Source organism: Lissotriton vulgaris, chromosome 4_1 (genome assembly GCF_964263255.1).
Source record: "Lissotriton vulgaris chromosome 4_1, aLisVul1.2, whole genome shotgun sequence".
Classification (NCBI taxonomy): domain Eukaryota; kingdom Metazoa; phylum Chordata; class Amphibia; order Caudata; family Salamandridae; genus Lissotriton; species Lissotriton vulgaris.
This window is the reverse complement of record NC_141691.1, coordinates 989,055,227-989,078,134: the sequence shown is the minus strand read 5'-3', so window position 1 is coordinate 989,078,134 and position 22,908 is coordinate 989,055,227. Positions and strand designations below refer to the sequence as shown.

Genomic DNA, 22,908 nt, shown 5'->3' with positions numbered 1-22,908 from the left:
CCGCCTACCTCCCTTCAACTTGGAAGCCTAGGGCACCACCTACCACATTCCCCAAGGGTCATCTCTCAGCCCCACCCCCTTCAACACCTGTATGACACCTCTAGCCGACGTCGTCAGAACCCATGATCTCAACATCATATTCTATGCTGACTATAACCAACTCATCCTCTCGCTCTCAGCAGATCCCACCACCACTAAGACCAACTTCCACAGCTGCATGAAGGATGTCGCAGACTGGATGACCGAAGTGCTGATCTTTGGCAACCACACCTCACCCTGGAACGACACCTGATGATCCATCGAACTCAGACTGACAGACAATGCCCGCAACCTCCTCATCATCCTGAACAGCAAACTCACCAATGAAATGACAGAGCAATGCATTGTTCTCTGCCTGCTTTTATGACATCTGCATGCTCTGAAGAATCTTCAAATGGCTCCCCATCGGAACGAGAAAAACAGTCACGCAAGTCTTAATCACCAGCCAGAAGGTGTACAGCAATGCACTATATGCAGGAACCACCACCGACTCATGAGAGGCTCCAGTCGAAACAGAACTCTGCAGCCAGACTGATCCTCAACCTGCCACAATATACCCACATAACCCCCCACCTGAGGTATGTCCACTGCCCCCCCATCCAGATGCCAATATAAGATATTGACACACGCCAATAAAGCCCTCCCTGACCAAGGCCCAGCATATATGAACCACCGCCTAAAGTTATACTTGCCATCCAGAAACCTTTGCTCCACCTCCCTCATACTCGCACAGGCCGCGCATCCGCCGTAGACACAGTGGAGGACTTCCCTTCTCCCACTTCGCTGCAAAGTCCTGAAACAGCCTTCCCCTCCACCTCCGGACATCACCCTCGCTGGCGGACTTCAGAAGGAGATTCAAGACCTGGCTTTTCGACTGAGCCCAGCAAACCAGCGCCTGAATACCCTCATTGATGATAAGCTGTGCTTTACAAATAGCTGATTAATTGATGTTAAATAGACAGATGTGTGTGATGTCTGCCTATTTGTGAAGGGGGTGTTGAGTTCTTTTCTGGCCTTACACTGGGATACCCTGGAGCAAGCAGGCCATAAAGATGGTCATAATGTATGGTGCTGAGGACCAGCTCATCGAGGGGGTTGACCCATGTCTGCCTCCAGGAAGAGCAGTTATCCCTTACCACCTCCTCTGTCCTGCCAGTTTTTTAAGGTACCCAATACTTCACACCTCCACTGCCAATTCATTAACATACTGTCAACTCCTGCCATGTGACTGCCTGATCTGCTCCACTGAGGGTGTACTGAGGTGGTCCATGTCATTTCTGGTAATCACCAGCTTCAAGGGTAACAACAAGGTCTGTCTCCTCCTCAGTGAAGCTCCTCTTTGTAGGACCTGGGCCTTTCGTCAGAGTCACCCCCAAACTGTTTGCCTTCTTCCTCCTATTTTTCTGAATTTGTTTTTGTTGACTTTAGGACTCTGGGCACATTACCATTGGTGACCAGTGCTGAAGTGAATGTGCTCTTTCCCTAAAACATAATAAAATTGGCATATTTAATTTACTTCGAAGTCCCTAGTAAAGCACACTACATGTGCCCAGGCCCTGTGAATGAAATGCTACTACTGGGTCGACAGCACTGATCGTGCCACCCACTTCAGTAGCCCTTCAAACATGGCTCAGGCCTGCCACTGCAGAGCCTGTGTGTGAAATTTTAAACTGCATGTCGATCTGGCAAGTAAACCATCTTGACACAACTATAGGAAAAAGAGGTAATCACACCCTACAACATCCCAGTGCAGACCAACGCCTGGAATTAAGCAAAGGGATTAAAGGGAAAGACATACAAAGATCCACTGTGCAGAAAAAAACGTGTTAAAACTATCTCAGTGACGTTCTGATTCCTTTTTAGGTCTCGCCTCTCAATGCGCATACGCATTGAGCGGAGCGAGACTATAGGGGCTTAAACAGAGGTTTAACTAAACTGGTGACTTGATGCTGTGCCCATGCGCTTTTAGGTCAATGCGCAAGCGCATTGACCTAAAATGCGCGGGCACAGCATCAAATCGCCAGCCATCTGTTCCCCAGCAGCTCTTCCCGCTCCGCCCCACAAGCTTCCCCCAGCGTGCGCTCTGCCTCAGCCGCACTCCTCCCACACCTTTGAAGTGAAGCTTAGCTTCACTTCAAAGGCCCCTGCTGCTTCACACTATTCACGGCCGCCAGGCCGTGTCTCTCCCTCATCGCCGCTCTCCCCACTCCTCCCCCTGCTGTGGCCGTGTCGCATTTCTCCTCCCCCCTCCCCACAGCAATGCCCACCGTCTTGTTTATTTTCCTATGACACTGAAAGTTCTGCTAGAAGTCGTCAGTTTTCCTCCACTCATTACCAAGGACTCCTTAGGAATATTGTATCTCCTTGCATTTATTTTCATGGGTGTATTACATTTTACATATGGAGGTAATTACTGGGACATACATATGCATCTTCTGGAATGCTTGTGCACTCTGGTGGCGTCTATAGTAAAGTTTACTTGAAGAATGCCACGACTTTCCAAGTGTGATGTTGCAGTTACTATTTCGAGCTGCTGTAGGTTACTGCCTTTGGCAGAAAAGTGCACACATTTCTTTCCAAATCAAAGACAGATTGGAGAGTTGTAGCTGCTGCAGTCCCAGTTTTCCCATCACTCCATGCGCGGTAAATTGTCTCTTTAATGTCTGGGCAAGTGCCACTGGAATGTGTGCTGCCTGTCGGGCTGACAACTGCCTGTTATTCGCAGTAATTGGCAGGCATGTGCATCATTCGCGGCCAGATGTTAAATACGAGAACCTGACACACGTGCAGCTTGCAGGCCAATGGCTGTGTCAGATGCAGCCAAACCTGCTTCCAATTTGCCTGATTGTTGTACAGTTTTTGCATTATTTTGGGCCCATGGCGCAAAGGGCCAGAACGCTTATACTGGTATTACTGTAGTATTCACATAGTCGGTGGCCAAAACTAACCTTTTCTAAGGCACAGCTTATCCAGTGATCCTATTTTACACTCTTTTTTTTGTTAAAATTATGACATCAAATCCGCTCCGATGAGTGAAGAGGAGTGGTTCTTGTCACTTGCAAAACTTGCCAATCAAACTATCTCTAGGCATTCATGTGGGACTGTATTCAGATGCGGGTGCCAATGAGAAAGCTCAGAGATCTAAGCTTGCAGGATAGCTCACTGGGTTAACACCCTGCAGTTGAGAGTTAGCTGCAAAGTGCAAGGTGCATTTTAGTGTATAGGAGTAAAGGCTGTGCTTTCTCCTTCCATGGTCGTGCAAGGCCAAATACGTGAAGACTTTTATAAGTTTTTTGCTTGCAATAGGCGCTGTGTAAACATTGCTTTCTGATTATTATTTTTAAGATACAGACCTGACAATGTTTTGAGCGTTTCCCTGGGAATATTGAAACTTAGAAACAGATACTTCTAAATTTTTTGCTGTGTCATTTATTGGCAGCCACCCGTAGCTCTTAGCGATAAGGCGAGCAATAAATGTCTGTAGCGGTGGACTGCCCGGAGTGGGGCTGCAGGAATTCGTATCTCTGTTGCAGTACCGGAGACCTTTAAGTTAAATTGGATGAAGTCGCCACAAGAGCCATTTCCATCCACATTTCAGACTTTAAAGTGATTGTTTTGTTTTACTTGTCTAGATGGTCAGTGGCAGCAGTCTCTGAATGATAAGTTGATAGGTTTGCACATTACGACCTTGCGGCATATTTCCAATTTTATCGTTAATCACCCTCTTCTAAATTTCAAGGGTTCATAAAATATTTGTAAAATAGCAGAAATTTCTGTTTTTATGTGGGGGGGAGAGAGCTTGTGTTGTCAGGTCTCGTGCATAGGACCGCCTCTGCTAAAGAGACCTGCAAAGAGGCTGGCTAAGGTTTGGTCTTTCACATAAACCTTCATGGTAACGCGCAAGCTTCCCCAGGCGCACGCTTGGCTTCACTCACACCCCATATGCCTGCTCCACCTCCCCCGCCCCCCACGCCTCGCACCAGATTCCCCCGCCGCTTGCCATATGCTCCTTCCCTCCCACTGGCAGCCTGCGGCCACTAACAGCAGTAACGGCTTTGATCTATCTCACACCCCTCTCCCACTCCCTCCTCCCTCCTCCCACTTGCTCCTACTGACCATGTAAAGGGGACGACACTGAAACAATGGCTGCCTGGCGAGGAATGGCCTTCTGTCGACCCCTTCTTACATCCTCCAGACTTGGCTGAGGCAGCTTCTTCCTGCAGTTTGTTCTTTGGGCGAGGGTATTCCTGGGTGTGGCAGAGCTGCATGCAGTGTAGGTCCATGCACACCACAACTTCGCCTTGCTTTGTTGTATTTTTGCATTGTTAATGTTCACATTTGTTCGCAATTCGCCACATGCCTTTCGTTTCTGTCTCACTCTCTCCTGCCCCTTCACTGTCTTGGCCTCTCCACTCTTCCTCAGTTTCCGCCTCGATCTCTCCTGCCCCTTCACTGTCTTGGCCTCTCCACTCTACCTCTATTTCTGTCTCACTCTATCCTGCCCCTTCACTGTCTTGGCCTCTCCATTCTTCCTCTATTTCTGTCTCACTCTCTCCTGCCCTTTCACTGTCCTGGCCTCTCCACTCTTCCTCAGTTTCCGTCTCACTCTCTCCTGCCCCTTCACTGTCTTGGCCTCTCCACTCTTCCTCTATTTCTGTCTCACTCTCTCCACTCTTCCTCTATTTCTGTCTCACTCTCTCCTGCCCCTTCCCTGTATTGGCCTCTCCATTCTTCATCTGTTTCCGTCTCACTCTCTCCTGCCCCTTCACTGTCTTGGCCTCTCCACTCTTCCTCTATTTATGTTTCACTCTCTCCTGCCCCTTCACTGTCTTGGCCTCTCCACTCTTCCTCAGTTTCCGCCTCACTCTATCCTGCCCCTTCACTGTCTTGTTTTAAAAGGGCCCTTATTCATGACATGACTGAACTACCCATTGTGCAGACGTCGCAGTCTGAGGGCATATAAATCCCCTGGAACGTTAACAACTTACTCATTTAGCAACAACCTTTTAGTTTAGCTTTTCTTAGCAATGCGCCGCCTTTGTGATTTCAGCCATCCGGCCATTAGTGACACTAGTGGCCCCCGCCGTTGCAAGGTACACGGAGGTGCCCCCGTCCCCCGTCCCTCCCCCCCTGGACTCAGTTGGGAGGTTTTCATTCCAGGGTGCTGTGCTATGATTTACAATGCATGACCTGGCAAGAATGTTGTATTGCTTTGTCAAACTACGAGTCCAGCGTTCAGAACTTTATGACCTCGACTTGTGCTTCATCCCCGTCCAGTGCAAGCCCTATTCCCTTTACAAATGGAAAATCTGAAGCTCCCTTCTTACTCGGGCACTGATTACATGCACCAACAATACGCCTTTTTCTTTTTTTTAAACCTCCCATCGGGGATGCACACTGACCTCGCTCTGAGGGTCAGTGCGCATGCTGGTTTTGAAAACCTTTCCACAGTTAGCAACAGGCCACTTAAATGAGGGGCAACACTGATCTGTCTCGCCAGGAAATACAAACTTTAAACGAAAATATTTCAAAATATGTTTTGCTGCACGCGCTCAGCGAATGTGTAACCTCATGGGAAACCACTTCTTTCAACTTGTGCATCTCCCGGCTCAAAAATTCAAATAGATGCATTATTTTTCCAAAAGCGTGAACTAAGAATACCGTGCTCTGCAGTCCCCAGGTTCGGCCGGCAGTTATAGTTCCGGTGAATTTCATTCTCCTTATTTGGCGCGACCCAATAAAATTGCATCCTCTCCGCTAGCAACTTCCGGTCGGATTATTCTTCATGAGGTGCATCGCCTGATATGTTAACTGCATAGTTATGGGATTCTCATTATATACCCTTTTGGCATTCCGCTAATCTCCGCATGGCACGATCTATGCCCTGCTTGTAAAGATAACAACAGTACAAGTTCCCTAGAGGGCTGTGTATGGTCGCCTCTCCGACCCTTGACTTCGATCAACACGTGTCACGTTCACCTTTCTGCAGTGCAGCAGTGTGTGTGTTACTCAGCACCACCACAGCACCACTCAGCACCACCACAGCACCACTTGTTCAAATATGTTCTCTCAATGTTTCAAGCTTTATTACAAATGTCACAAAAAGATGTTAAATAATGCTATAGGTGTCACATTTACAAATTCAATAAATATTGGCATTTACAATAACAAAATTAATACATTTGCTATTATAAAAACATAAACATAACTTAAAAAATTATTACATTTACAAGACCAATAGCTCCAACTTTTCTAATGCGAGACCTATTGCATTTCCAATGCTTGTTATTAGTGGGTTCATTGGTTGGGATTAAAACCAATATATCTAGTGATGAATTAGGGATATTAGTGCCCCATCATCCCTTAATCCGCTCTTTGACGACATGTTTCTGCCTATTTTACTACCCCTCTGGATCGATCGGCCTTCCTCAGGACTAAGATCCCTCACCTAGACCTACCAACGTCCTCTTATAAGAGGATTCTCAAGTGAGAGGATTTGAATTTAATTGTGCCCATACCTGGCCTTATACAGTTTCATACTCTGGGATTTCCTTGAAAAACATAGAAGAACATCATCAAATCATTTTGACATGCAGGTTCAATAAAACACTTATGGTCAATCTCTACATCTGGACCGAGCTAATTCTGGTTCAGTGCTTTCAGGTAAGGGTGAAACTCATTTATCTCCCCTCACACTCCATACGATGTTCCAGCCCTGCCAGTCAAGCAGGCATCCTACCACTGGATAGCACCCAAACTCAGTGGGGGTTAAAGGGAAAACAACAGTGGAATAAAATCAGTGTTCAAACCATGGTTTACATTCCTACTTTCTGGATCCGGGGGGGAGAGGTAGTATCTCCCTGTTGTCAAACACTAACCCCAGAATCAGAAACACAATCAATGCATAGTTCACTATAGGCTTTCTATTCCCCCAACAATTGTGCGTCCGTATTGTTATTGTAAATTCAAGAAGTTGCTTTTTCCTGTATTTTGGAAATGGCTATTTCTAGGGTGCTTTCACTCGACTTTTTGCTTTTCTCCTTCCTGTTTTTCCGCGGATCTAGCTGCTAGCCAAAGATATTCTTTGACAATTCATAACTCTGGTTCTACTTATTGGATTTTTGTCGATTTGGTTTTAGTTTTGTTCATTACATTAAGCACCATTGTCCTAATCTGGTGTGGATTATTTTTGCGAGGTGTTTTCACTGTTTTACTGTAAGAAGCGTTGCATGAATACTTTTCATTGCCTGTTAAGTTAAGCCTGACTGTTCCAAGCTGTGCCAAGCTATTAGAGGTTGAGCGCAGGTTAATTTAGTGTGTGTTTCTAACTTACCCTGACTAGGATTGTGGTCCCTAATTGGAGAGAGTGCATACCTCTGCCAACTAGAGACCCAATTTGTAATCTTCCTTCTCTTGCGTCGGGCTGTATGTATCTTGAAATATGTAGGTGTTGTGTGGCATCCTGTTGGGCAGTCCAAAGGAAGGAAGGCAGAAGCTAGGATGTGTGCTGTATTTATATGTTTGGAATGCTATTATGTGATAGATGTTTATGTGTTTGGTTATGTGAATGGGGTTCTCTTCCATTCAGAGTTCTCTTCCCCAAAAGCAGAGATTTCTACAGCCGTGACGGAAGAGCCCCCTAACAAGCATATAGAAAAAATATGACCATAACTTTACTACATGGTTATAATTTCAGCCATAAAACTATCCACTCCCTCATATAGAGTGGTGGAGACTCATAAATCCTACTACCAGTTGGAGATTTCAGCCTGAAATGTATGAATACCATCCTGCAGGAGTTCTCCTTGTAGGCAGAAATCTACATGTGCAGAGATATCCACATGTAGATTTCCCTTTGTGAATAGCCCCTATCTTCATAGTTGTCTCTTTGATAGTATTGCTCAAATATGAATTTGCCATGAAAAAACAAAGACAAACGGCATTTGGCAAAAACAGGAACAGTTGGTTTAAACAAACACTGCAGCCGGAAGTACAGCATATAGTAACGGGTCTGAGAACTAAGTTTAATTACATTCGATTTGAGCCCCATTATATACTTGTCCTGGAGTGTCATAAAGCAATTTATAGATCCTTTTTAGGAAGAGGAATGTGGGCCTAGTCATGGAGTCATAAATTACTCCCACCTGGTAACAAATACAGGTGAGTCTCGACCTCCTGTGGACACAATAAAGGCTAGTGGGGAACGTGTTGAGATGTCCGGCATGGGGAGTGCATGATCACTGCATGTGCTGTGTCCTCATTGGCTGAGTGCCTAACTTCATGTGGCATCTAACTTTATGCTGTTTTGGCAATGCGTGCCCCACCAGCCATGTGCGCTTTATTGGGGCCAATCTCCCGGAACAATGGTGGTATCGCGGCCTATCTGTACGATTAATCTGGGATTTTCTTCTTCGCATGTTTGTTCTGCTGGCTACTTGTCACCCCACCTGTGATCTGTCCATCCGTTGCCCAAGCCTAGGTCGCAGGGCCTGCCTGACCACATATTTCTGGCTCTGGGTTGATGGAGGGGTCATATCTTGTGATTTCAACAACAGTGATTCAATGTTGTTTTTATGCAAACATGTATCCTTGTGTACATACATTGACATCGGTATTAACAATGGTGTTAACAATAATGTGTTTTATAATATGACCTGGAAGATCATTTATGATGTATGTAATTGTAGATGTTACATCAAGGTTGAGGTCATACCCATTGGATCTGATATACAAGATATTTAGGCACATTTATTTTCACTGGCAAGTCATCCATTGTACATTGTGGGCATCCTTGAAATTATGGAGCCCAGTCCTGGTATAATGGCGGCCATGGCAAATTGGTATTAATTGAAGACACGACTGTGGCCAAGCCTGGCATTACAGTGTTCAAAATCCCTCGCATATATGTCTATTTATTAGCAGAATCTTTGCTTATACAGCAGTAATACATACAAATATATGAAGATATAGCAAGTTCATATTTGGGAAATTATACATGTATTTACTAGAACAAAAAGCTGATATTTCAGGGACATTAATAGTGTTTTCATGAAAAGGACTGATTTTATTGATTCAAAATGAAACATTATTATTTTGATATCAAGATGTGGGTGTCCTAGAACTTGACAAGCTGGTGTCTGGGGAAAAATATTTAATTCCCCAAAAATATTTTATTTTCAAATCTTTTTATTTGTCCAAATATTTCTCAGTTTAGGTTATACAAGTGCACCATACATTCGATGTATTCTCAAAACCGTTGCTATGACATTCAAAATATCAAACTTAATACCTGGGGATAGACCAGGAGAAGTTTAAACCCTTAATAAATAAATGTAGATGGACAACATCCCAATAGTCGGAGAGAATATGTGTGTATTGAAACATGTAAATGGCATAAATATGTCCGCATAGTGAACCCATTCCTAAGGGGGAAAAGTCATTAGGAATGAATACAAGAAATAGACCGTCTTCACTCCAGGATAAAGTGGCTAAAACAGTAATATAATACAAAATGGCTGTTATTGGACAGAGGTCCTAGGATCCGTAGTGGTAACTGTGGAGGGCGGGAGACAGTGAGGAATGAGCTGCATGAGTGTACAGCATGGGACACAAGTAGGTACAGCATGGGACACAAGTAGGTGGTCTCCCAGACTCCTCACTGGGGCTCATTAGGATCTTTCAATGCACTGCAGAATGTCAGGGACCTGAAGAAATATGATTACATCATCCCCATCCTCATGGAACACCATTGGGTCCCCTTGTCAGACAGCACCGTCTTCAAAACCGTCTGAATCATTTGAAGAGCCATCACGACCAGCACCCCCACTTACGTTGCAGACAAGCTCAACATCTCTAGTGGTTCTCCTCACACCACAGGATCTGGATTAACATCAATGTATCCATCAGGACCACCTCAACACTGTTCCAATTTCAGAAAGAGTTAAAGACTTCCCTCTATAAAGAACACTACATCTCAGTTCACTAACCATGCACAACCCAACTTCCTCTCCTATTGTTGACTCTAAGCTTTCCTTTGTTGAAGTACCCCTAGGTTTGCGCTATCGAAATGCCATATATATATATATACATACATACATACATACATAAATATTTACATACACATATCACATCACTACATCATCACTCTATCTACGTTCCTCTGGGTGGAGAATGGGCCAACCTTAACAGGTTTGGGTGAGTGTTCTGTATTAAAACAGCTACACATCTTCTATGGTTGAAGGCATTACGGGCATGTTGACACCCACCTGTATGGTATGTGTGTGCTAGGTACATGTGTGTTCATTGATTTTTCTACAGTGTACCATATGATGTTGTGTGTGAGATGACCTCTTGTGAGTGCAGTGTTGAACAGCCACATTGCATGTCAGCACTGTCCAAGACGTGTTTGCAGTGTTCTGTCCAGCATAGCCTCTTGATTTTGAGTTTGTGTGGTCCATGAATGGTTTCCAGATAGCATGAGTAAATCTGGAAGCCAACCAATCAAGGGAGTGGAGGGTGAGGAGTCAGTGGGCAGTAACTGAATAAGGGAGGTGGGCAGGGAGAAGTCATTGACAGCTGCAGCGTATTGAGAGGCAGGAACTGATTAGAAGGTTGTATATTACCGCTATTGTAAAGAGAGAATCCCTTGGCTTATTGTAAAGAAAGGGGATCAAAAACTGCCTACATAAGAGGATCTCCAGAATTGGCTGCACGAGTAACAAGCAGCACTGCCTGGGTGAAGTAGAAGCCGAACTTGGAGGTACGAGGTGTGTCTGCAGCACCTACTCCCCAGGCAGCGTCAATGGAATTGTCTCCCCTGCCCAATTATGTATTCAGTTTTGGTGTTTTGTAGAGTGCTTGGTGTCACAATGGAGTGACTTAAGAGTGCTAACCTGCCAGGGGTGCCTGAATAGGTGTGAAGCGAGGCTCAACGGAAGAGCGTTCTCTGATTAGTGGGGCCCTGTCCCTCACATTTTTAAGTGATCACAATCCAGCCATCTTGAGGGTGAAAAATGTGTCTCATGTACACTGTTTTAAACGCTTGGAGTGGTTAAGGGAAGGCAAATACCTACTTTCAATGGGCAGCCATAAGCATTTTCCGATCTGCCCTACCCAGGTTCCTCATCATGCATGCTTTGGCAAGAGATAAGGTCTGTACTCTGGGCTATTTACTCTTCCTCATATAAATGCTTTTGCATATTACTCAAACAAATGCTTTCCTCCCACACTCCCACTTCCCCCGCCTTTGAATGTGTTGATTTGTGTATCCTGTTTAGGCCAGACAGTCTTTGCATATAGGTCAAACGTGGTGTGAATGGCTCCTCTTTATGAAATTTGTATTTATAATAAAAAACATCATTAGCTTGTGCTGTTATAAATTTGTAGGTGTTTTTATTTTGTTACCTTTTTAACGATGTAAACGAGAGGGCTACCCCTTTGTTCATCAAATCGGATTCATCTCCATTGAAAAGGACGATCAAACCTCCCTAAGGCACCCTTCCTTTGATGTTTTTATATTGGCTACACCCAAACTACACTTTTAGCCACACGAAAATCAGGACTTGAAAGAAATTCTCTGTTCCTTCCCTCAGTCTTACATACACGTCACTAGAGTTTGCTTCTTAGTTCTTACCGTTACAAACTTGAGTCTTGTCTTTTACTTGTATTTTTTTAAATGTTTGATTCATTATAAGCAAATATCAATAAAAATGACAAAATCTTTCCTATTGAACAATAAAATGATTAGATAAAATCAGAAGACAATATAGGAATGAAATGTATACTATATATATAAATAAGAAAACAAGTATATGTTTTTCGAGAACTAAATAGAGGGAAGAGGAAAGGGAGGAAGGAAGGGATAAGAGAAGGGGAAACAAGTTATCAATATAAAACAATAAGAGATTATATAAATATACATAGTGTATAGCATTGTAAGCATATTTTTGAGTGAAAGAGTGAAAAGAAAACTAACAAACTTTCATTAACTAAGAGATATCATTAAACATATAAGCATAAAAAGGCAAAACAAGCAAAATTAAGGTGGCTTCCGAACTTCATCAGATACATTTTTAAGAGCAGTAAAAGAGGAGGTAGAATGAGATAAATAAGTTGTTATGGGGGGCCATAGAAGATCTCTTTTAATTGGTAAAGATGTGGGGCGTCATAAATAGTGTCTAGTCTGTGGTGGAACAGACAGTGTTCCACCATGCTCGAAAAGTGACTTCATCAGCTTGTTTCCAGTTGGAAGTTAGTAAGTGGAAGGCAATAGCTATTAATAAATCTAAAAGATTATAATCTGTGAATGCGGCGTGACCAGTGCGCGAAGAGCGATGCTTGCGGCGTGGGTGCCGATTGTTGGTTAAGGAAGCGGTTGCCTTGTGGTGTGAGGCAGCATGGGCGTAAAATGAGCGTCCCAATGGAAGAGCCACAGTTGTGTGCTTTAAGGCAGCGTGTTAGCCTGGAGCCGGGCGGTGCGGCGTGCTGATATCAGGGGTCAGCGCGTGTGAATGCGCATTCATGGCTGTGGCTCCTCCATTGGAATGCTCATTTTACGCCCATGCTGCCTCACACCACAAGGCAACCGCTTCCTTAACCAACAACCAACACCCACTCTGTAAGCATCGCCCTTCGCGCGGTGGCCACGCCGCATTCACAGATGATTATCTCAGTGAGGACCACTTAAACAGCACTTAATAACAGGCATGCTTATTTATATGTCCTGAAGATGATCCTTGCAATGTATTCTAGGATCAAAACGTCTTCGACACCTCTAAACCTCTCATACATACACTGTGATAGCATTATCTCCTGTGTAAAGTTTCTCCTTGCGATTTGTTTGTCTATTGATGATTTTTCTTTGAAACAAACCGTGAGCATTGCCTGAACCTCCCCTGAATGTTTCCCAAATTGAATGTCTCCTTGTTTTCATAGTAGGACGCAGGCTTGTGTCCCACTTTGAGTATTCTTTTCCGCACATTATCTAAAGAATTGTTGACTAACTGAACATTGACGGGTAAACAAAGAGAGAGTGAGGGTAGAGAATCACTCTTCAACCCCTACTAAAAGCATTCAAACAACAAAAGAGTGATCAAGGGTGTGCATTTAAACCAAACTATAGGTTATACACCCCAAGAAGTTTAAGCAACGGAAGACAAACAAAAGAGGTGGGGAAAGGTTAGTGAGGGGACAAATACCAGTTTAGTATGAAGAACCCTCACTCACTGACCTGGTCGGTGACATGCTTCATCATAGGGTTCCCACCGGGTAGCCCAAATGTATGCCCGGTGTGCTTCAAAGCCTGATATTACAACGGAGCTGGTTTTTGTGTTTGTGAATGATGCAAAAAAGGTTTGCGTGATGTTAAAAGAAAGCAGTCTGTGTCTCAATTTTTTTTTAAATTTAGGGACCAGATTGCATTTGTTAAAAACAGTGTAGCGAATGCCAAATGGTTATAAGTTTGAACCAATAGTGTCCTTAATGTGAAAAAGTATAAGTCAACATGTTTCTGCTCAAATTTGCTAGGTCAGCCGAGCTTTCATCAGGACCAGTAAGTACCCCGGGCGGTATACACGCGCTAAGGTGTATCCTAACCTCGGGTATGGTTAGTCAATGAACCAGACTCACGGTTTGGTGGACCGTCCTGGAATTTCCCCAGCGTCCAATACCCTGTGAAGAAAAGAAAGGGAAAATACGGCACGTAGCAACGTCAGTCTATTGTTTCCCACGTGGTAAATGCAGACACACATTTACTCTAAATATCGTGGGTTGTTGCTGTACCATCCTCTACCTTTAACAAAACCACAATGTATCTTTGTGGCTAGAGTGAATTCAAATTCTTGTAATTATCAATGGCGCAAAACTGCGTAGTGTGGCATGCACAGATACTTAATTGAGCATGCATTCAAAAAGACACTTATTTTAGTGATTGCTAGGGCAGTGCTCCTTGAAGTTATGGGGCTGTCAACTAGTTTCATGTGGTTAAACAGTGTGTGCCCCTAAATACTCAGCCGAGTATTTGCCGCATCCCGAAAAAGATGCAGCCACCGTAATATGGAAAAAAGCGTATGTATTAATTGCGCTGGAAATCTTACATGTCACAGCGTAAAGTCCCGCTCCTGTGGGCTCACGGAGGGGGTTTAGTTCTTCACGTCAGGTATTTTGCTGTGGCAGCAGCAAAAAAATTAGGAAGAGGTTGTTAATGATTGTTCTAGCCAATAGTTTCATCAGAATACCTGAGGTCTGGTATCTAAGTGTGTTAGGATCCAGCCAGGCCGTCCCATCTTGAATTTCTAGCCACTAACATTATTGCCAATAAAACCTTCACCCGGGTCAAGCGCTCGTCAGGGTATGTGCCTAATTCAAACCCTCAGTTACCAAAAACTGAACTAAAGGCCTCAAGCAGCCTTTTTAAGAGAGCGAGATTTACGAATAAGGCTTCCATACTAAAAGGGTAAAACTGACCGACAACGTGTTCCCCAGTCACCCGTGTTAAAGGGGTAAATGGTAAGGTGGATCCCCACCCTCGTTTTGCCCACACTTGTTGACGGCCTATTGCGGCTCTGTGGTTTAGTGATTACATGGTAAAAGTTCCCACCGGGAAGTCCCCTGTAGCTCTCTCATTAAACAGCCATCGCCTGGTGCATTCTCGCATGATTGTGCTCTGCCTTAAGTATGTTGCCCCTTGTTATATCCACCCGCCTATTGTATTTTAAGAACAACCAGTAGTGATTTTAATGCCAGAATATTCTGTTAGAAGTGAATGATGGTGGTCTAAACGCACGCGCTTTAAATCGTAGCTTTAAACAAAAGTGCATGCCAAATAGTAACCCCACAAGGATTAACAGGGCTAACTCGGATGCTCAACTTACTTCAATTCTGGCGACTCCCCTCATGTACACCTATCTCTGGCACGTCCGTGGCCCGAATGTTGCCGGAAAGGGAGATCGCGGAAGCAAAAGTGCTTCACAGTGATCACGTGACTGACACGTCATTCGTATCGCCAGTGACGCTTTCTTAAAGGGGAAACTCGTTGTGGCTATCTCGAACTTTATTGACCATGTAGTTTTACACTGACATTTAAAAAGAACGGGGGGATGCAGGTCCGTAGAGGCTAGGGTGGGGACATGCTATTGTTCAGATTAGTCAAATGATATTATATGAGTATTACGGATCAGCTGGGTATCTTATCGGGTTGGCGCACTGTTCCAGATGAAAGGTATGTCATCCAGAAGCTGGGTGTTAAAAGGGGTATAATGTGAAAGCTAACGTTATTCCGGGGGGCACTCTGAACTAGAGAAAAGGGATAAGATAGTACTTGCCCAATGTGGCTGGAGAAAGGGGGGGGCTGGAAGATTGTATCTCTGATTAGGTCCATTGCGCTGTAATCCTTTTTAGGTTGGAAATCAGAAAAGGTGTGTATGAAGGATTAGGCAATGTATGGGTACATCTTAAATGCGTGGAGCATAGAGAGGGTAACCTCTCATCGTCGCATTGTTGAGCCCCATGGAATATTATCATTCAGCCCCACTAGATGTGTTGACAATCGGTAAATCAACCGTTGTTCTTTCTCGAACATACAGTCCTGTGTACCTGCGTAGTTCTCCAGTTGTTCTATTACGGTCCAACGGACATGATCAGTGGTGTGGTTCATTTGAAGAAAATGGGCGGTTAGTTTAGTCGTGTTTCTTTGGCAACGTATGTTGCTGCGATGTTCTCCAATCCATTGTTTTACTTTTCTTGTAGTCATGCTCACATATCTTGACCCACATGGGAACGTAATCATGTATATCACATTTTGCGAATTGCAATTTGTATGTTTGCATTTAATCCATTGTTTCCCCTGTTCAAGGTCCAGAGACTTGGTTGCCGATGTGAGGTGGCATATACTACAGCCACCGCATGGGTAATGCCCTGTGATAGGGGGAAGGCCCCACGCATTCAGGACTATGCGTTCGTCTTCTGGTCTGTGGTTGGTGGGGCGCGTGTTGACCAAGGAATTCTTCAAGATCCATGCCCGTTTGTAGGAGAACAGAGGTTTAGTCCAGTCATGATTATTACTGGTGAGGATTTTCCAGTGTTTATTGATAGCACGACTTACCAAATTCGAAATGGGGTTGTATGCTGTCACAAAAGTCAAAGGAATATTATCTGCTGGTACCCTGGGGATGTCTTCCAGAAGGGCATCTAGGTTTTGATTCCTGGCTCTCTTCTGGCTTCTTTCGAAGATTCTTTTAGGGTAACCTCTTTCTTGTAATCTCTGTCAGTTGTTGGGCATGGTCTTTAAAATCGGAAAGTTCGCTGCAATTCTGTTTTAAGCGTAAATATTGCCCGAATGGGAGATTTTCTCTCAGTGGGCGTGGATGAAAGCATGTAAAATGCAGTAAATTGTTCTTAGCGGTGGGTTTATGGTAGGTCTTAGTCTTTAGTTGGTTTCCCACTCTCTTAATAGTCACGTCCAGAAAAATCATTTCCTCCTTATATGGTCATGCGTGAACTTCAGATGAGGATCACAAGGGTTGACCCACTGGAAGAACGACTCAAGCATGGCCTCCGATCCTTTCCAGATCATTAGGACGTTGTCAATGTACCTTTGCCAGAACGTGATGTTTTGTGAGAACGGATTGGTAAGTACTAGAATGTGCTTACATTTGAAATCAAAGACATACAGGCCTGCGACACTGGGAGCAAATGTGCTACCCATCGAAGTGCCGGTGGCCTGCAGGTAGATGTTGTCCTGGTATTGGAAGAAATTGCGTTTTAGTGCCAGGGTTGCACACTTCACCACAAAGTCTGTTGGTGTTTTGTAGTCCCACACTGCCTGATTCAGAGTCTCTGTTATCACCCTTATAGTGTCATCCTGGGGGATGCAGGTGTAAAGACTTTCAATGTCAAGGGAGACCAAGAAAATTGGATCTTCTGGCATCTGGATATCTCGGAGCATGGCCAAAAGACTCTTAGTATCTTTGATGTAGGTATTCGTACTCTGTATTAAGGGCTTTAAGAAGAAATCACAGTATTTCGACAGAGAGGCTCCAGGAGTGAGCCAATGCCCAATACAATAGGTCGTCCCGGTGGTGGTAGCCTGTTTTTATGTGTCTTGGGCATGTATAAAAATATGGGATCTTTTCTTCTGATGTCAGCAGAAAAGTGGCTTCCTGTCTGGTGATGTGACCTGCTTCTTCTGCGGTTGTCACCAATTCTTGAATTTCATTTCGTAATGCTGGTGAAGGGTCTTCCAATTAAACATTGAACCACTGTCCTGCTGGACAAGTTCAACAAATACAGCACTGATAGGGTCTGTATTCATTGTTAGCGAATATGGAAGCGCGGGGATCAGAATATAATAGAGAAATTAAAGTTATCAGTTTAGGAGGAAAGCCAGCTTGAAACATAAAGTCCCAACCAATCCTGTCAAAAGCTATCTCAGCATCTATGGAAATTGCTGCAATCGGATGATCCAAAGAGGAGGCCTTGCCGAGTATATTGAAAAAGACTCGAGAATTATCAGAGGCAAGTCGCCCTTTGACAAGCCCGCTTGTTCAGGGCAGATGAGATCAAGCAAAATAGGATCAATAAGTAGAGCAATAATTTTGTAATCAGTATTAACTAATGAGATAGGGCGGTAGTTTTTACAAAGAGAGTGATCGTTGTCATCCTTGGGAATTAAACAGATCAATGCTTCCTGAAAGGTACCACTAGAGGTGCCCGTAGCTCCAAAGGATTCAAAGAGACATAATAGCTTAGGTAAAAAAATATTTGCAAAATGAGAATAAAATTCAATACTAAAACCATCAGGTCTGGGTGCTTTCCCACGACGTAATACTGAAACAGCCTGAGTTATATCTGCTAGGGAAATGTCACTTCCTAAAGAATCAATGTGATTAGGCATTGGAGAGGGAATAGACCGAAAACAGGAAAGAAAATCAGAATTATCCGGCGTATAATTATGAGTGTAGAGATTTTTATAAAAAGAAACAAATTCATTTAAGATGTCCTTATCTTTATAAATAGGAGTACCTGCAGGACCTTGTAAGGATTCTATTTTAGTTCTATCCCTCCTGATCTTTAAATATTTAGCCAAAACTTTACCCATCTTGTTTTGGCCACCATAGTAACGAGAACTGCTTTTCAGGAGATAATTGGAAGCTGCATCAGTTGTCAATTTATTAAACGTAATTTTAGAATCAAGAAGATTTTTCAGATTCGATTAATTGTTAGAGTGGTAATATGCGCATTCCAATTGTTTAATTTTGTTAAGTAATTGAGAAGTTTGGGTCTCAAAAGATTTCTTTTTTTGTGACACAAAACTCATAATAAAACCTCTGGCGGCTGCTTTAAAGGAATCCCATACCATCACAAAAGGGGATTCTGAAGTGTTGTTGATGGTGAAAAATTCCAAGGCAAAAGATTTAAACTATTGACAAACATTAGGGTCGAGTAATAGGGAATTGTTAAAACGCCATCTACCAGGGTGAGGAGAAAAGGGGATCAGGTCAATATCAACAAGAACATGGGCATGATCAGATATTAGAATTGAGCCTATCTCTGAATGAATGGCATGTTGTGACAGGGATTTACTTAAGAAAAGATAATCAATACAGGATTGTGAGTGGTAAGCAGCAGAATAAAAACTGTACTCCCTAATGTCAGGATGGCATAATCTCCAAATATCAACTAATGCTTTACGTCTAATGGAGGAAACAAATCAAGCGTGCGTTTTAGAAGGTGTAAACTTGACAATAGAGTGTCGGACAAGAATGTGGTCTAGAATTTGATTACAGTCTCCACCAAGTATAACGTAATCATCGTCACATGTAAGAAATTTGTCTGATAGGTTAGACCAAAAAAGTTTATCTATAAGAATAAGAATCTTATCTATAAGCAACTTAAAGATAAACCAACGACCCTCCGAATCCACTTCTTGATGAACTACAGAAACACTCAATTTTTTATGGCATACAATCAAAACACCATTTTTCTTACAGAGGGCAGGGGAATTTAATACATGACCTACCCAACATCTCTTTAACTTGGAAGCTTCATTATCAGAATTGTGAGATTCTTGAAGTAACACAATGTTTGTTTTCGACTTTGCTAGGTGAGATAACACCTGTTGCCTTTCAATAGGATTGTTCAATCCTTTATTATTCCAGGTAGTAACCCGAAATGTACCTTACTAATAAGAGTATGAACAAACATTATGCTTACAAGAAAAGCAGTTAAATTGACTTTATAAATGTAGAGGAAAATAAATGGAAGGGAAGAAAGTATTTCCAAGATGAAAGAGAATTTAGAAATATGTAAAGTGTAAAAAATGCATAAAATACCAAGTTTGAGGAGGGTCAGAGCAGAGGAAAATTGTTGAAGGAAACAAAAAAAAACCTGTGAGTGAAAAAGAAAAGAAAGAATTAATGAAAAAGAAATATTAATAAATGTGAAAATATAAGAAAAATTATGAAGAGATAAAAGCGAAGGAAGAGAAGTAACAGTATAACATTATAGAGACATTACTGATACATAAACAGAATAAACAATCACTTAAACAATTTGGGAACAAGTAAAAAGAGAACAACATCGTAACATGAAACGCATATAATATTCAAGCAGGTCTTGAAGTGTCCATAGTATCAGCTCCATGAAGAGTAAGACATTTCTGCAGTGCTGCGGGGTCCTCAAAAGTTGTGGTTCGCTCTTTATACGTAACCTTGAAGATACATTGATGAAGGAGGCCATATTTGGCATTGAATGAGCGTACTTCAGGATGAAGATCAAGAAAAGTTTTCCGGCGATCTGCTGTGATTTTAGCTACATCCTGAGAAAAGAAGAGACGATGACCTTCCCAAAAAACCTGTTTTTCGGATTTGACCGCTGAAAGAACTTGAAGGAGATCGGTGTACTGCAGAAAAAGCATGGCCAAGTCTATGAGCTCTTTGAATATTGAGTGAAGTGGTAGCCGGTAAGTCCAAGAGTTTGGGCAAGAAGGACTGAAAAAGGTGGTAGGGTTGGAACCTTCAATGTTTTCAGGAAGTCTGTAAAGTCGGAGGTTGTTTCTACGATTCCTATTTTCCAAATCTTCTGCCTGTTTTTTAAGAAGACACTTCAGATTCCAGAGATGAAATACGTGAGCATGAAGATTCAGGAGATTCTAATCGCTGTTCAACAATGAGCACTTGTGACTCCAAGGAAGCCCATTTATCATTTAAAAATTGGTTTCCTCTATGAAGGGTTTTAGAGCTCGGATCTCTTCAAGTATCACCTCCATGACTGACGGAGCTGATTTTACAGGAGAAGGTTGATCTTTTTGGGGCTTTTTGTAGAAATTGCAGGAAGCTTACTAGAGAACTGCATTTTTGAAATAGCGCTTGAAGAAATATCAGGTTTTTGAGGGGGAAAGTCCTCCTTTTCAGAACCGTTAGGACATGAATCAGAATCTGAACACGTAGACACCTTAGAAGCTTTAGGGGATGCTGCCAGCTTAAGATTCCTCAACTTCCCCATAAAAGGTGCATTAAAATACAGTAAATATATTTAAAGCAGTTGCGAGCGAGTGCGACAAGTCCAAAAATAAATATAAGCGAAATGAAATAGCACTGGTTGCAGGCTGCAGGCTGTATACTCCAAAAAGATATACTCAGCGGTGCGTAGCGTAAAGCAACAAGCCAATAAAATCACCATGGAAGTAAGTCCGCTTATGAAGAAAAAATATGCATGAGAGAAAATAATGGCTGCTTTATAGCAAAGTACAAGAAGGAAAACTTTTTTAATATTTAAAATTCAAATGTGAAAAGGAGAGTTCCAATATTCATGATAGTAGAAGCCTAACTGTGACAGGCATAATGACTCTCTAACTGAGAGGAACTAATATCAACAAAGTCTGTGTTTAAAAAGATACCAACCCTGATATCTTTAATTGGAGATGGAAAAAGAGAAGCAAATGGAGCTTGTAATAACGTTCAGGCCAAAAACAGGGCAACAAACGGCATCAAAGGATTCCAGGCGCGTGTTTTTTTCGGCGTCATGCAAGGAATCTCCTCAGCGCGGCAGAACAAAGAAAATGGCGGCCGCGTCTACAACAAAGCCGCCTCGTTCACGCGCAATTGAAATAATGCAGCATACGGGTTGAGAAAATAAGCGGACAGGGCCTTGGCGTGTGCCACCTCTCCTCACACAGCAATTTCTTCACCCTGGGTTCCATAAAAAGGGCGAAAGTCGCATTCGGTCCGTCGACAATCGCCGTCTCCCCCACAGAGTCAGGGTCCCAACGACAACTTCTCCGGGTGTAGCCATGCCCCCTTTAACTTGTATTTGGTTCATTCTTTTTCCTCTTAAGTCAATATCTCAATTTCTTAAAATGGCTCCTAACTGAGCAGACACACTTCCTCTAAACTGAAGGTTGCCACAAAGATGAATCTTCTCCAACCACCAGACATCATACTAAGCAATAAGGACATTGGTGTTCCTCAACACAAGTCTTCCTAAAAGTATAAAACCCATTCACATCTCATCTCTAAAACACGCCCGAAAAAACGACTAGAAAATGTCTTTCCTCATCAAATTGAATACAGCAAATGTAGAATATTGTATTATTGTGCAAAAAACTATAAACATATGTACCAATGATTCATTCGCTGAGAACTTTTAGTTTGTTGCACCATCATGGCTAGTGGTGTTTTATTTCTAAAACAAATTACATTTTGAAAACTGATTTCCTCCTTTTAAAAACCAACTTCATATAGAAAACGTGTAAGATTTGCTTGAAAAGCGAGGTGAACTGTTATGAAAAGTGAGGTGAACTGTTATGTGCATGCAGCTTATTGGGGGATTTTTTTTATTTTATGGACCTTTACTACAGAACTGAAATACATATATGTTAGGTGGCCTTATTTTCAGTTTTCAGACAGCATTCCAGCTTTAATACTCAAATGCTCTGTTATTACCACTGGGTATTAATACCATATTTGTATTTCATTGTGGTAAGCTTGAAGTGTTTTGTGTTATTTTGAACAATTCTAACTGTGATTTGAGGGCATAAATATACAGAAACGCAATAGGTGTAAATTTGCTGAAAAATATCATCACCACACACTCTAAATCACACTCTAAATGAGGCCTGTGTTAGTTTCACTTCTGCTATTTGCACTGGTTTTGAAATGACAAATTAAGTCAAGTTTACAACTCCCAGTAACTACCAATTCCAATAAACCCCTCAAACCTTTTGCAGGTGCATTCCAGCAGGGATTAAAATGCCCAGAAAACACCGGGAGATGGAGATTTTGTTCTTCCACAATTCCTGAGCAAAACTTGAAAGATGTGCTATTTATTTCACCCGAAATAATCTGAAACCTGGAGTATCAGATTTGAACCTGCAGATTAAATAATCCTTATTCCTCCAGGGCACTTGCAAACCGGGCTCTAGTGAGGTTATTTTAGGACATGGAATAGCACTCGAATGAGTGGGAGGAAGGCATGGATGTTAGGGTATCCAGGGTAGATTCTGCTACCAGTGGGTTCCACTGTTTGGTGATTCAGGAGACTAGTGCATTCACTGCTGGGATCTGTGTTTGACACCAGGGTTGGCTCCTGGCTTGTCTACTGAGCCTTCCATCTTTTCAAAGTCCAAAAAATGAACGTTATTGAGTTTGGCAACAATCAATATGTTACCTTTGAATAGCCTGAAAGGGCCATCCCGGGTGTTGGGGGCGTGCCCTTCAAATGCAACCTTTGGATGTATCCTGGCACTACTTTTGCTAAATGGAAATAATACTCTAGGACCCCGCTTCCCTTATGCAGTTTGAACCACTTGTCTTTCCGTAGCTCCACGGGTAAATATAGGCGGCTGTTTGGAGGATAGAGGTTCAACTCTGTTAT

General features: G+C 42.8%; 1 protein-coding gene across 1 annotated transcript in view; it reads left to right on the top strand.

Annotated features, from left to right (window-relative positions):
• OTULINL (OTU deubiquitinase with linear linkage specificity like) overlaps window positions 1-22,908 on the top strand; it is a 327,060-nt gene that overhangs the window by 213,388 nt on the left and 90,764 nt on the right. The window lies entirely within an intron of this gene.